Source organism: Lotus japonicus, chromosome 3, assembly GCF_012489685.1.
Source record: "Lotus japonicus ecotype B-129 chromosome 3, LjGifu_v1.2".
Taxonomy (NCBI): domain Eukaryota; kingdom Viridiplantae; phylum Streptophyta; class Magnoliopsida; order Fabales; family Fabaceae; genus Lotus; species Lotus japonicus.
This window is the reverse complement of record NC_080043.1, coordinates 78591591-78602141: the sequence shown is the minus strand read 5'-3', so window position 1 is coordinate 78602141 and position 10551 is coordinate 78591591.

Genomic DNA, 10551 nt, shown 5'->3' with positions numbered 1-10551 from the left:
ATAAAAAAAAAATATATTCACGTTTTTCCGCATTAAGTTTATTTTGGTTACTAAAGTGACGCCACCGAAATCGGGGTGTTACATTGTGGTATCAGAGCACGGTCGAGTCTTTCGGGAGTTGTTGGGGAATAGGTCTTCTGTGCTAGGTTGTGTGGCTCTGCAAAGAGTGAAAATTGATTGTCTGCAAGCGATTTTTCGCTTAGAATTGATTGAAGTTAGTGCTTAATAATATTGTATAGCATGTTAGATGCTATCTCATGATGAGTACTAACTGTTTGATTGACTTAACAGAACCTAGATATTATCCTAGGAATGGATTGGTTGTTCCGCTATCATTGTCTTTTGGACTGCAACCGAAAGAGAGTGGTATTTCCTGATTGGGATCTTTCTGAGTATCTATCTGCCAATCACATTGGCGTCTCTTTGAACGAGGGATCTCAAGAGTATTCCGTTCTGCTGAGCTTGGAGAGTAAAGGGAATCCGGGAGTTGATAGTATTCCAGTGGTGAAAGAGTTCGCAGATGTTTTTCCTGGCGATGTACCTGGATTGCCGCCTGTACGCGACATTGAGTTTGCTATAGACATCGTACCGGGAACAGGGCCGATTTCGATTGCACCATATCGTATGGCACCTGCGGAGCTAGTGGAATTGAAGTCCCAACTAGAAGATCTGTTGTCGAAGGGATTTATTCGACCAAGTGTTTCACCTTGGGGAGCGCCAGTCTTATTAGTGAAGAAGAAGGACGGGAAATCGAGACTATGTGTCGACTACCGACAATTGAACAAGGTAACCGTTAAGAATAGGTATCCGTTACCTAGAATTGACGATTTGATGGATCAACTGCGAGGAGCTACAATATTCTCGAAGATTGACCTGAAGTCGGGTTATCATCAAATCAGGGTCAAGAACGAGGACATCCAGAAGACGGCATTCAAAACCCGTTATGGACACTATGAGTACTTAGTGATGCCATTTGGGGTGACAAATGCACCGGCAATATTCATGGCTTACATGAATATGACTTTCCATACATTCTTGGATCGATTCGTCGTGGTGTTTATCGACGATATTCTGATCTACTCAAAGAATGCTGAAGACCATGAAGAGCACTTGCGACAAGTTTTACAAGTGTTAAGGGAGAAGGAGTTGTATGCCAATCCTTCTAAGTGCGAGTTTTGGCTCGAAGAGGTAAAATTCTTAGGCCATGTGATCTCTAAGGAGGGAATGGCTGTGGACCCAGCAAAGGTAGAGACCGTATTGTCATGGGAACGGCCAAAGACTGTGACTGAGATCAGAAGTTTTGTCGGTTTAGCGGGATACTATCGTCGCTTTATCGAGAATTTCGCGAAGATTGTTGGACCGTTGACTCAACTCACGAGGAAGGATCAACCTTTCGCATGGACTGAAGCGTGCGAAACTAGTTTTCAGACGATGAAGGAACGGTTGACGACGTCACATGTACTCGTCTTACCGCAACCGGAGGAACCTTATGAAGTATACTGTGATGCTTCGCATCAAGGTTTGGGATGTGTGCTGATGCAACATCGGAAGGTGGTTGCTTATGCTTCAAGACAACTGAAGGTGCATGAGAAGAATTATCCAACTCATGACTTGGAACTAGCTGCAATCGTATTTGCGCTGAAGATTTGGAGACATCACTTATATGGATGCAATTTAACCATATTTAGTGATCATAAGAGCTTGAAGTATTTGTTTGAGCAGAAGGAGCTGAACATGAGACAGCGTCGGTGGATGGAATTTCTCAAAGATTACGAGTTCACTCTGAAATATCATCCTGGAAAGGCGAACGTAGTTGCTGATGCCTTGAGCAGGAAGATGCACATCTCGTCGATGATGGTGAAGGAGCTGCAACTGCTGGAACAATTTAGAGATTTGAGCTTGGATGTGAGATTGTCCGAAGGGGAACTGAAGTTCGGAATGATCAGAATCACAAATGGATTGATGGAAGAAATCCGAGACCAACAGCTACAAGATGAGTTTCTGCTCGGAAAAAAAAGGAATTTGGTAAGTCAAGGTAAAGACCCAGAATTCAAGGTAGGAAGTGACAATATCCTACGGTGCAAGGATAGGGTTTGTGTACCTAACAACCCTGACTTGAGAAGATTGATTATGGATGAGGGTCACAAGAGCAAATTAAGCACTCATCCTGGAATGAAGAAGATGTACCAGGACTTGAAGGTGAATTTTTGGTGGCCAGGAATGAAAAGACAAGTGGCTGAGTATGTAGCTGCATGTCTGACATGTCAGAAGGCGAAGGTGGAGCATCAGAAGTCTTCAGGTATGCTACAAAGCTTGGATGTGCCAGAATGGAAATGGGATAGCATATCGATGGATTTCGTCGTGGCTTTGCCAAGAACTCAGAAGGGATACGATTCTATTTGGGTAATCGTGGATCGACTGACTAAGTCGGTTCATTTCGTACCGGTGAGGACTACGTACAACGTGGAGAAACTATCAGAGTTATATATAGCGGAGATTGTACGACTTCACGGAGTACCGACAAGTATTGTATCCGATCGAGACCCGAAGTTTACATCACATTTTTGGGGAGCTCTTCAAGAAGCTTTGGGAACGAGGCTGAGACTAAGTTCTGCTTATCATCCGCAGACTGATGGACAGACTGAGAGAACTATTCAGTCGTTGGAGGATTTGCTACGCGCTTGCGTTCTGGACAACAAGGGCAGTTGGGATACCTTATTGCCATTGATTGAATTCACATACAACAACAGTTTTCATACGAGCATTGGTATGGCACCGTATGAGGCTTTGTATGGCCGCAAGTGTAGAACACCTTTGTGTTGGTACCAAAACGGAGAAAATCTGTTGGTAGGACCGGAACTTCTGCAACAGACCACTGAGAAGATCAAGCAGATCAGAGAGAAGATGAGGACTTCTCAGAGTAGACAGAAGAGTTATGCAGATCAGAGGCGCAGAACTCTGGAGTTCGAAGAAGGAGATCATGTATTTCTGAGAGTTACTCAGACGACGGGTGTTGGTCGAGCAATCAAGTCAAAGAAGCTTACGCCCAAGTTCATTGGACCGTATCAGATCACTCGTCGAATTGGACCAGTCGCATATCAGATTGCACTACCTCCATTTCTATCAAATATTCATGATGTATTCCACGTGTCACAACTGAGGAAATATATTGCGGATCCGACACATGTTATCGAGCTGGATGATATTGAGTTGAAGGATGATCTGTCTTTCGAGACACCGCCAATTAGCATTGGTGACACCAGGATAAAACAGTTGAGAGGGAAAGAGATCGAGTTAGTGAAGGTCATTTGGAATAAAGACACTGGTGATGCGACATGGGAGCTGAAGGAGAAGATTCAAGGACAGTATCCAGAACTTTTTACTAACCCTTAAGTTTCGAGGTCGAAACTTTCTTTTTGGAGGGTAGTAATGTAAGGCCCAAGTTTTTTTAAGTTTATGCTAAGTGAATAAACTTCTTATTCACGATTAGGGTTGATGTAATGTGAAGGGAAACCTGAACGAAAGTTTATTAAATGAAATATATTTATGAAGGAGAAAGTTCAGGAAAATTTCAAGGATTGTATTATGATCGATAAAAGTTATAGCACGATCGTTACACGCTTAAACCTAGGTCAGAAACCCTAGTATATAGCTAATTTTCACTTTTAGGCACGACGGAAGTTAATTCCAAAAATCTTCAGAGAAATGTTAGAACTTCTCTTTTTCCATATATCAAAATCGTTTCGAGGCGAAACTCTAGGATCTACGAACGTCCGATTCCAATCATCGGAAGTTTGCCGAAACCGGATCCCTGGTATTTCAAAACCCTAGAATCACCCGACTATGGGGACTTTATCTATTCAGAGCTTCAAATGAATATTCTACACGCGTACACCCATTTCTCTTGATGATTTCAATCTTTCTTCTGAAGGAAGTTTTCTATTCCGACATTCGATGCAAAAAGCAACTTATCGGGTAAAATAGTTTTATACCGACTATGCATTAGTTGCCAAAAATACAAGGAGACCTCTTTATAGTTTTGGAATTCTTTCGCCAAAACATATCTATTAATTCACGGAGAATGACGCCGGAAAAATCAGATTCGCGAAACTTTCATTTTACCGCGTTTTGCCAACCTCTATATATAGCCAAGAAATGAGAAAAAAACAAATATCTTACCCATTTCATCCAAGGAGGCCGCGAGTTTGAGAGGAGAGGAGGAGAAGAAGATTTTGTTCAATCCTTGCTTGATCGTTGATTAATCAGTTGCTGCTTCAAGGTTTCGAGGTATAGTCGCTAATCCTTACCTCTAATCGCTTTTTCCATAGCTTTTCTGTAGAGTTTTCTGAGCGGATAGTTTATGGGTTTTTGCAAAACTATCCTGAATCTTTCATTTCTGATTCTAAACCTCTTCTATATGTGCCCAAGATCACTTCTGGCGGGTTAGATTTTCCGTTATGTCGCCGGAATTCCGCCGGAATCAATTTGAACCTAAAATACCCATTTTTGGAGTTTTTGGTGTAAAGCTTCAACCTTTAGGCTGAAAACTATCGCCTTAGCTTAGTGCTAGTAGGATTAGTTGTCATAAACGTCGTTGGTGACGTCCCTGCAAAATTTTATTTTTGGGATTTCAGTTTTGAAATTTCTAAGTTAAAAATCATGACCAAAATACCCCTACGACAGTTTTTGATCCGATAATTTTTCCGAGTTCAGAATACCCTTAGTTACGGCTTATGAAAGCATAGGAACCAAGTTTGATCGAAGAAAAATCGAACCCCACAATTAACCAAAGTGGCCGAGCCCTATAGGGGGGAGGAGGAAAATTTCCTTTTCCGAAAACTTGTCCTTTCGCGCTAGATTATCGTACCTCGGAGTATGTATTGCTTCGTGTAACCTTAGTAAGTATTGATAGTTTAGTTTCCGATAGATTCTGATAGTATTTCTGTGGTTTTGCTCTAAAGGTGATTTTGAGGAATTCCCTGAGGAACAAGGCTTTGAGTGCGAGGAAGCACTAGTTGATCATTCTGGAGAACTTTCAGGTGAGGGCTTCTCACTGAATCTCTAGTTAATGCTTAGGGTCGATGTTTCGACATTGTTTACTGTTTATGCACTGGATTGTGTGTGATTGGAAAATGTTTTCTGAGGCTTCGGCTGACAATGTAGATGATTCATCTACTGAATGTTTTTGAGATTGACTTACATGCTATGTGCTATGTGGGTAATCTAGGATGTGTGGTGCATGCTTTATATGCTAAGTGCTAAGTGTTAATGTTGAGATTTCTTGATATATGACATGTTGTTGATTGTGATGATTTAAATATGCTTTACACTGGAAATCTGAGATTCTGAATGGTGAGAATAGCGGGCAGGTCATGCCGATTTTATTTTGAGAGTTTTGAGAAAGTTTGATAGGACGAATGAGATTCGGGCCTTGTATAGGGTTTATGGATCGAGACATTCTCTGGAGTCATTTGGGGATTCGAAGATCCCGAGAACTTATAGGATTCGCGATAAGACTAAAGGGATAATTATTTTGTAAAGAAAACTCATAAGACATTAAACAACCTCTAAATCTTTAAGTAATGGTATAAATCTCGAAAGGAGGCTTTGGATGCAAATCATAGTTTTGGAAAACGAGAAGTGTCGTCGGATCCAAGTGTTGAGTCTGTTGTTGATGTGCTGTTGGAGCAACGTTTGTTGTTGTGCTGTTGGAGCAGCGTTGGTTGTGGTGCTGTTGGAGCAGCGATGTTGTTGGGCTATCCTGGGGATAAGTCCGGGAAACTGTTAGTTTCCGAGAGTATGATACTCTGTGCTCGCTGAGCAGTTGTGACCATCGGATTGAGATGAGTCGGATGATTTGGAGATCATCGTGGGTTATGTGTTGGCGTGAAGTGTGTCTTTTGTCGCAGAATCGACTTTACCTTAGGGTAAGCTTTTAGAAACTTTAATTTACCTAGAACACGTGGCGACGTGTCGAGTGAGATCGGAGACGTTGGTTGACTAATCATCCTGCATTCATGCAACATTAATGGGGTATTAACACAGGACGTACTCTGGACCTCGTCGGATTCCAAAATGGTCATAAGACCCGGATTTCCGTGAAAGAGCGTTTGTAAACGTCTCTTGTAGCAGACCGAAATGACAGACCTACGGGTTACGGCTGATCTGACTACCGCTGTCGTTGGAGTAAGAGGCACGCGGGCCGAAATGGTCCCACCGTGGCTGGTGCTAGGGCTGATCCGTTGATGTCCATCCGTTCCGGATTGCATATTGGTTGACTGGGTTAACCTGCATACATATCATGCAACATGCATACTAATTTAGTTGTTGAGTGTGATTGGTAATTGTTAAACCTATTTGGAACATGCTAATTGCTATTATTGCGTTTATGTTATTGTGGAACATGCAACCCTAGGAATGACATCTCTAGCTATAAGCCTAAGTGGCTATCTATTACTTGTACCTATTGGGTTTATTATCTACATAGTTCTTTAGAGTTGACCCTCGCGTCTTCTGTGTGTGTTTTGGCAGACAACGCCTTTTGTCAGATGAATATTGCGGATTGGTTCACCATGGTCCACCCTTCGGGGGGGATTAGGTATGAGATGATCGATCAGGACGACCCCGGGTCGTGGGTGGTTGACCCCGCGAGCCATCGAGCGACGTATTCGGAGCGCACTGCGGTTGCGAGGGGAGGACGGATAGGGTTAGTAGACTTGGTCGTTCTGGATTCTGATTCAGACGACGATCATGCTATCACATAGTTTTGAGTGTTGGTATGAGCTCCTCGAGTTAGGATTAGTGTAGGAGTAGAGTTTTAGCTCTGACAGTCTTGCTTCATTTGTTACTTAGGGGACAAGGTAGATCCGCCTATAGCTTTTTGTGTGATTTCCTTACGGGAATCACAGAGAGTTGGTTGGACTTAGGAAGTCTTATTTTCAGGCCATTGGGTCAGCTGATTCTCAGTTTTGAGGGATAGTGTTGCGGGCACTTCACCTTTTCATTTGGTTTGTATATATTGCCTACGGGCGTTGCACTTTTCTTTCCGTCACTGGAGGTTACTCGTGACGAGGTTGCTACTACAGCGGGGGCTGTTTATATATTGTATATTAGTTCAGATTTTGTTATTGTTGGGTTTTATTTAATTCCGTCTTGTCTTAGTTATTATTATAAAAAAAAATATATTCACGTTTTTCCGCATTAAGTTTATTTTGGTTACTAAAGTGACGCCACCGAAATCGGGGTGTTACAATAAGTCTAGGAATGGAAGGTGTGTCCTCAGCAAAAGAGAACTCTATAGCTCCCTCGTACCATCGGAAATGTATCTCGCCAACCTAACATAGCTCCCTCGTACCATCGAAAATGTATATCGCCAACCGAACATGACTTCTCCTTGATTAAAAAAAAAATCAAGGTATAAATTAAAAAATATAAATAAAAATAAGTAATAGTTCAAGATAATTAAAAATAATTAAAATTACAGATAGTAATAATATTAATAAATAAAAATAATATGGAATGAACATGTAAAAAATTCGGAGTTAAATTATTCTGCCCTATAGTGATAATACGTATTTTTATTAAAAATATACGTGAATATACGGCCTGAATTTGTATTTCAGTTATTAATTTTAATATAAATACCAACATATAAATGGTGCCCAATATTTCCCCCCACAGCGAAAACCCTAATCCCTTTAAGCGGCCAAATGGACGCTCCTCCCAATGCTTGTGAGTTGCTTCCATGGGAAGCCAAACGATGTGATAGGACCGGGACCCAACAGTCTGCTACTGCAAAAGCAACATATTCCCCTGCCATACAACAGTATCATTCACGTGATTGTGGAGAGAAATTTTCCAAGGAGACATAATTTCGTTGACAGTAGGTTGGCTGGTTCAATTAAATTGTGTTTTTAATATTTGTACCTCTCCCTCTCCAGATAGTGTTCTTTTAAGTCACGCATCACCTTTCCCCAGCTCGTGTTTCACACTTTGGTATGGATTTCTTGCCCCCATAACCTCTATATCCACCATGACTGGGAAAGGCAGCAGGTTCTATGTTGTATTTCGGGGTAGGAATCCTGGGATCTATTTGTAAGATCAAGTTTTGATCTAGTAGTACAACTCTATGTTTTGATGATTACAAGTTAACCTTTTGATATGAACAATTGTGGTACTCTAACGTGTTTTTCTGAGTGTGCTATTTACAGGCTCTGACCTCAACTCAATCTCACACAAATCAGAAGCACTGTGTATAAAGAGTGACCCAAGCAACGCTTTCGCATTCACCATGTTCAGTATGAACAGTGGAAAAGCTTCAGAAGTTCTGAAGCTATACAAACTCTGATGTGGACTCAGTCGCTAGAAGCTCTGAAGATCCAGAAGTTCTGATAACCAAGAAACACTGAAGGTTCAGATGTTCTGATGGTGTAGAAGACTCTGAAGATCCAGAAGCTGAATAGTGGAAACTCTGAAGTCCAGAAGCAAGAAACTCTGAAGGCCATGTTCTTCCCTCTGAGTTCAGAATCAGAAGATACAATGGTCAGAGGATCTGTGCTTTCCCTCTGACTCTGATCAACCGGCTTCACAAGTTCCAATATGAAGTATTCCCCTGATCAGAAGTCTCCTAGGTTAAAAGGTCAAGTCGCTATCCAAGTACAAAAGCAAGTGTACCTTCCTGACGACCTACCTAACGTTCTCAGCCACAGCAGAAGCTGGATTTTCCAGAACTGCCCTCCAACGGTAGCATTTCCCATGCAACGCTCAACCCTAATCCTTGGAGTATATATAAAGGCTGAAGATTGAAAGAAGCGGCGAAGAAACTAAGTAGAAGCAACATACACGCGCAAGACATATTCAAAATATTCTAAGCTTTCTTTCATCTTGAAATTCATTGTGTTTACTATAAGCTTTTTAGAAGCAATTTCTTTGTAAACAAGAACTTCATATACAGTTGTATAGTTTGCCTTTAGGAGATCAAGGTTGATCGGATCCTAGAGAAGACTAAGAGAGTGAATCTTAGTGTGAGCTAAGTCAGTGTAACTGTTAGTCACTTGTAGGTTTCAAGTGCAGTTGTAACTCTTACCTGATTAGTGGATTGCCTTCATTCTAAGAAGGAAGAAATCACCTTAACGGGTGGACTGGAGTAGCTTGAGTGATTTATCAAGTGAACCAGGATAAAATCCTTGTGTGCTTTTCTATCTCTTATCTTTAGCACTTAAGTTCTCGAAAGATTTGTCAAAATCTTTAAGGTGGAAGTTTTGTTCTGAAAACGTTATTCAAACCCCCCCTTTCTACCGTTTTTCATACCTTCACTATTATTCTTGGGAAGATTGCTTTGCTGAAGTGCACCGGTACAAGAACAACATGAAGGTATGAAAAACGGTAGAAAGGGGGGGTTTGAATAACGTTTTCAGTACAAAACTACCACCTTAAAGATTTTAACAAATCTTTTCGAGAACTAAGTGCAAAAGATAGAGATAGAAAAGCACACAAAGATTTTATCCTGGTTCACTTGATAAATCACTCAAGCTACTCCAGTCCACCCGTTAAGGTGATTTCTTCCTTCTTAGAATGAAGGCAATCCACTAATCAGGTAAGAGTTACAACTGCACTTGAAACCTACAAGTGACTAACAATTACACTGACTTAGCTCACACTAAGATTCACTCTCTTAGTCTTCTCTAGAATCCGATCAACCTTGATCTCCTAAAGGAAAATCAAACAACTGTTTGAGGTTGATGTTTACAAGGGTTTGCTTCTGAATAAGCTGAGTGTAAACTAAATAAATTACAAGATGAAAGAAAGCTTAGAATGTTTTGAATATCTTGCGCGTGTTGCTTCTTCTTAGTTTCTTAGCCGCTTCTTTCAATCTTCAGCCTCTATATATACTCCAAGGATTAGGGTTGAGCGTTGCATGGGAAATGCTACCGTTGGAGGGCAGTTCTGGAAAATCCAGCTTCTGCTGTGGCTGAGAACGTTAGGTAGGTCGTCAGGAAGGTACACTGCTTTTGTACTTGGATAGCGACTTGACCTTTTAACCTAGGAGACTTCTGATCAGAGGAATACTTCATATTGGAACTTGTGAAGCCGGTTGATCAGAGTCAGAGGGAAAGCACAGATCCTCTGACCATTGTATCTTCTGATTCTGAACTCAGAGGGAAGAACATGGCCTTCAGAGTTTCTTGCTTCTGGACTTCAGAGTTTCCACTATTCAGCTTCTGGATCTTCAGAGTCTTCTACACCATCAGAACATCTGAACCTTCAGTGTTTCTTGGTTGTCAGAACTTCTGGATCTTCAGAGCTTCTAGCGACTGAGTCCTCATCAGAGTTTGTATAGCTTCAGATCTTCTGAAGCTTTTCCACTGTTCATGCTGAACATGGTGAATGCGAAAGCGTTGCTTGGGTTACCCTTTATACACAGTGCTTCTGATTTGTGTGAAATTGAGTCAGGGTCAGAGCCTGTAAATAGCACACTCAGAAAAACACGTTAGAGTACCACAATTGTTCATATCAAAAGGTTAACTTGTAATCATCAAAACATAGAGTTGT